Source organism: Corapipo altera, unplaced genomic scaffold (genome assembly GCF_003945725.1).
Source record: "Corapipo altera isolate COAL_440 unplaced genomic scaffold, ASM394572v1 46, whole genome shotgun sequence".
Lineage (NCBI taxonomy): Eukaryota > Metazoa > Chordata > Aves > Passeriformes > Pipridae > Corapipo > Corapipo altera.
In genome coordinates this window covers 16,541,193-16,546,868 of record NW_020884883.1, presented here as the reverse complement: position 1 = coordinate 16,546,868, position 5,676 = coordinate 16,541,193, and the positions used below count along the sequence as shown (strand labels likewise).

The 5,676-nt window shown below is 39.1% G+C and overlaps 1 pseudogene; it reads left to right on the top strand.

Moving 5' to 3' along the window:
* The first annotated feature begins 2,337 nt into the window (after positions 1–2,337).
* On the top strand, positions 2,338–4,677 carry LOC113946065 (annotated as a pseudogene).
* The last annotated feature ends 999 nt before the right edge of the window (positions 4,678–5,676 follow it).

Sequence of the window (5,676 nt, the reverse complement as noted above, 5' to 3'; positions counted from 1 at the left end):
TTATTTTAAAGCAAACCAAAAATATCTTATACGGACTCTGCCAATTTGTGGAGCTGCTGGGATTGTATTTTAATGTAATCTATTAATTATAACTACTATGGGTAAGCAGTTACTCCTAATAAAGGACAAAATAATCCTGCTACCACTTGGAGGAAGTACAGAGTAGTCAGAGCTCCCCGTAAAATAGGTATGGCAGTGGGGCATCTGTGCCAGCAATGGGTAAGGTAAAACTACTAAAAAGCATGGTTTCACCAGAAGCACAGACAAAGACCAAAAATTTAGAAGTCTTGCATAAAAAGGGATCTTCTAACCTTCTAACCTGCATATTTAGCTTTTTAATTTTTACCTATTCCAGTCATCCTTGCTGGTTTGTCCTTGACAAATATAAAAAGGGCTTTATTTTGAATGTAATCTTCATGAAATAATCCACAAAAAGCAAGTAGCTGTGAATGAGCATGTGAGATGATTACTTTACATACACTTGGGAATTCTTTAGTGATACTAAGCGTCCTCAGTAAATATACCTGGAAAAAGGATATTAAAAAAATTCTTACAGTAGAGATCCAACTGCCTTCAATGAGACTTTTGTTTCTCCCAAGTGGTACTATAAAAATATATAATGTATAAATCAGCCAAAGACGTAGAATGTTTATAGTTACGTCTTACATGTTCAACTGTAGTTTTTACACTGATAATTTGTAAACCTCTCCTGAGGTTTAATTTATTAACTTTTTAATGTAAAAAGCAAGAGACACAAATTACATGAAAGCTGAAAGGAGACACACTGGCAAAACAAGAATTACAAAAAGGTGCTGAGGATGAGATTCAGTCACCTTCATATAAGCTTTTAATGCCATCTTAGACAGTCTAGGGACTATGTAGGGATCATCTCTTTGTTGCCAGCTGCCATTCCAGAATGGCACTACTACTCTATAAGTCCTATGCCACATCTGCCAGCCCAGTGTGGCTGCCTCAGTTATCTCAGGGCACTGAAAATAACAATGGTTGCTTATATTTAAGTAATTAATCCCACCCTGACCATTTATGCTCAGCGATCCACAAGCTTTGTCCAAGGTAACCCCAGAGAAGGATGCACTGAGGAGGGAAGGGTGGAGACACTAAAGGCAGTCCCTCTGAGCCAGCTCTGAGCCTGAAACAGCACAGCTGACCCAAACTGGTATATCCTCACAGGGCCCTGCTATGTTACAGGAGTTTATCAGTTGGTTCCTCAGCTCAAGGATCTTGCACCATGTTATGGTACATATTGTAGACACTGCAGAGTTAAGAGTAAAAGGAAAATTTTGGCTTCCCCTTCACATTTTGTCTATGTGATGAGGGAACAGCCCTCAGATACAGGTGGCTGGGAAGACCAAGGAAGAGATCAATATATATTTGTAGCTAGGAAATCTGTCCCAGTAAAACAGACTCTAATCACTAATCAGTTGCCTTTACTTCTAGACTACTTTGCTTTTTTTTTTTTCTTTTTTAAAATCTCACCCTACTTCATTCTCTTGTAACTGATAACAGAACAGAGCATGATTTCCCTTCACTACTTTCTTTTTGTAGGCACTTAGGATCTTGTATCTTTGAAAGGTGCTGCCCATCAGAGATTGCAATCTGCCTCGTACAATTCTCAGTTATGTTTAAATCTTCTTTTATCCTTCAAAGACTGGCTGAAAAAAGTGTCAGGTCATTATTTCAGGCTGTAGCTCAACACTTAGGCTTAACAGCATATGATCTCTCTCTTCACTTAAGACCTTCATTCACTGAAGGTCGAGGTATTAGAGTGTTATTTTTAAATATATTCTCAGCAGTGAAGAGTTAAAAATAGTCTTCTACGAAAATGCACAGTAATTGGTTAAACCTTGTTAGCCATCACATGAAGATGTAACTCCTCCCCGGAAAAGACCTAGCCAAAGCAGCTTTGACATGGATTTATACTTAGAAGAGCAGCTGCAGGCCTACAGGGAAGGAGTCCACAATATAGGCGCTTGGATTATGAGCAGAAAAAAACAGCTTCATTCTGGAAAGGAAGGGAAGGAGACATGCAAAAAAATTTTCCTCGTCGTGAACTACAAGTGAATTCTGTGGATTCTGTACTTTGGAACAACCACCATTAGAGAGAAATCTTGAAAAGATGGAGCTGGGAAAGGCAAAGTTGCTGAGAACTGGCCTCAACGCTTTATATCAGGCCATCCATCCCGTGCATGGAATAGCTTGGACAGATGGGAAACAAGTGATACTGACCGCTTTATACTACCAAAATGGAGAGCTGAAATTTGGAGACTCAAGTGTTCTTGGCCAATTTGAACATGTTCATGGGCTTTACTGGGGCCCATGTTGCTCTACAGACACCCCAGCTCTGCTCGCTGTTCAGCACAAAAAGCACGTAAGCATTTGGCAGCTGCGCTACAGCACTGCAGATAGGAAAAAACCCTTGATTTCTCAGACTTGTGAAGTTGGTGAGCCATTCCCTCTGCTCTCTCAGGGCTGCGTCTGGCATCCAAAGAAGGAGGTCTTGGCTGTGCTTACAAAACGGGATGCTTCAGTCTTGCATGCTGTTCGTACGGACAACGCACGGGTTAAGGCAGATATCAAGAGCAGTGGGCTCATCCACTGTGCTTGCTGGACGAAGGATGGTAATCGTTTAGTAGTTGCTATAGGCAGTGCCTTGCACTCCTACATATGGGATAATGCTCAGAAAACTCTAAATATCTGCTCCTTTTGCCCAGTCTTTGATGTGGGAGGTTATATCTGTGCTATAGAAGCCACACTGGATTTCCAAATTGCTGTAGCTACTGAGCTTCCTTTAGATAATATCTGTGGTTTCAATGCAGGCATTGCATTTGATGTGCCGTCTGGTACAGAAGCTGGTTCTTTAATCTCACACTCTGCTCTGGTGCTCGGTGATGAGGAATACTCACTGGACACGAGAAGAAAGTCCATAGATTCAGACAGATCAGGTGTTGATTCAGTTGCTTCTTCTTCATCAGGTCCGGTGGATTTAACCCATATCCTTGCAAACCACCGTCGGTCTGATCCCAGTCCTCTCGTTACTCTGAAACGCAAAGACTCTGCAGCAACAAATGGTCAAGATTCTTCTCACTTGATCTTGGTGACTTTTGAGAGGAAAGTAACCACCACCAGAAAAGTCACCATCCCAGGTATTCTGGTTCCCGATATAATGGCTTTTGACCTTAGAGCTCAGATTGTGGCAGTAGCCTCTAATACTTCTAACATTGTTCTGGTGTATTCAGTAACCTCTTCCTGCATGCCTCACATTCAACAAATCCAGCTGGAAAAAAATGAAAGACCAAAAGGCTTATGCTTTTTAACAGATAAACTCTTACTGATTCTGATTGGTAAGCAGAAGTTCCCTGATCCTAATCTCATTCCATCTACAAGTTCAGACAGGTATGTAATACGTCTCATGATCAAAGAATTGATGCTGGAAGAAAATTCTTCAGCATTGTCAGAGACAAAGCAGAATATGTTTTATAACTTTGAATCCTCTGTTAATATACCTGGAAAAAGAAAATTCTTTGAAAGTCTTGCTACAGAAGACCAACCTCAAAGCAGGGAACTGTTAATACCAAGAAGCACAGTTATTCAATCACCAAGTGGTAGGAGAAGACTCATCGAAGAAGTAAAGAGCCCTAGTTATGAGCAGAGCTCTTCATCAAGTGTGAGTGACCTGGATGAAAAAAGGCTCCCAGGTGACTCCTCAGTGGCCTTGGAAACTTTGGATGCTGAACCTACGAATCGCTCAGTGTCTCTTCGTGGTTTTGGATCACCTACCAGGATTTCCAGCAGACCAACATCCCCCAAAGTGCAGTTCAATGAGATCCGAGAAACACCAAGTTCTCCTAAAAACAACAATTTGCCAAGTGAAAGAGGAGTGAGTCACATATCTAGAAATTTAGAGAGACTTTGTGGCAGCTTCAATGAGTTACAAGTGAGTCTCTCTGAAATAACGGACTTCGCCAGAAATGGGAGGAGGATATCTTTGGCCTACCCATGCTCACAGGAACCACCCATCGTTCATATCACTTACCAGGTAACAATTTACCAGCTTAAAAATATTGCTATAGGACACTAAACTTTTAAACAATCTTGCATTTCTTTAGGTTTAAATCAAGAGGATGAGCTTCAATTCTTATCAACTCATGAGAAATGCAACCTAGGTTTGGCATCAAGCTTAATCTAAAGTGGAATTATAATTTGTCATTGAAACAATAACTCAGGATGTTGTGGGTCGCTTATAGGATACTTCACATGGGAGTTTTGTCTGTTTATTTTTCATCTATGCACAGCTGTCTTGAACACTGGCTGATTTTGTGTGCATCTGTCAAAGAGAGAACAGAGCCAGAGTTGTTAATGTACAGAAGGTTTATGTTAGTTTAGTGCAGAGCTGAGTCAATGAGTAGGGTGATAGTAGCCCACCAGAAACATAATAAATTCAAAGCTAAGTTCAAGTCCAAAGTCTGAAGATAGCCAGACTCACAGGAAGACTGAAACAAAGCATTGAATTGCAATTTATGGAAAATTCAAATGGGCATGACATGAATTTGGCTTATTCCTACTTTGATTTCTCACCACTACTCTTCACAGAGCTGGATGTATTCAATTTGTAAAACATATTACCACTTAAAATTTTCTGGAAAAAAACCCACAACCAATCAAACAAAAAACCCAATCCATCAATACATAATTATCATTTCATTAAATAAATAGAAGAATGTCAAACCATCATGCTCCTAGCTATCCTTGTTTTGGCAAATTTCCTAATGGCTTCAATAAGAATTTCAGCTAAGGAATGTAGGTTGGGTAATTAATTCTGGCTATTCTTAGTATTATCTGCAGTAACACTAACATTATACTGATCAAATTTTTGAACATGTTGATGATAGTGGTATTGCTGCTAAAACTGAGGTCCCTTTCAGGATGTAGATGCCACTTATAAATGCATTCTTATCTACTGCAACATAAGCAGCATTGTGTCAAAACAATACATTACACTGTGATGATGCTGAAGTATGTACTTCTCAAACAAATTTCACTTCCTTTTACTTTAAAGAATTCCATACAGACATCTAAGTACCCCTCCTTAAACACTCATTAAGGGAATGGTGACTCAATTCAATCATGTTGGTTAGTTTTTAACAATCATTTACTTGGCATTTAAGCAGATTCTAGTATGTTGTCTCCTCTGGATAAAAGCAAAGCCTTCGATCTGAATTAGTCAATAACTTAACTTGAATACATTATAAAAATTCTGGTGAAAAAGCGACATATCTATTTTAAATAATTTAGGAATTTATTGGCCAAGAAGCAAGTCCTTCTGTTCTTCAGCATGTTCAAATTAATTCTGATTTCTTAACATAAATCAACTTATTTATTTAGCAAGCAGCCTTATCTCTAGGATTCAATTGGATTAACCTTTCCAAAGAGAAGTTTTATTTGTAATACATAGCATTAATCTAAGATCTGAAGTCACTGTGCACGTCTGCTTGCACAAGCAGTAAGAATTAATTAACTTGTTTTTTCCTTTGGAAGCAAAGAATAAAATATTAAGTGCTTCTAAAATACTGATAGACAAACTACACTTAGAAAGGAAGACTTATTTACTGAACAGGTTGGTTTCACATTGAGCCAGCAGCAAGAACTGCTAGCACC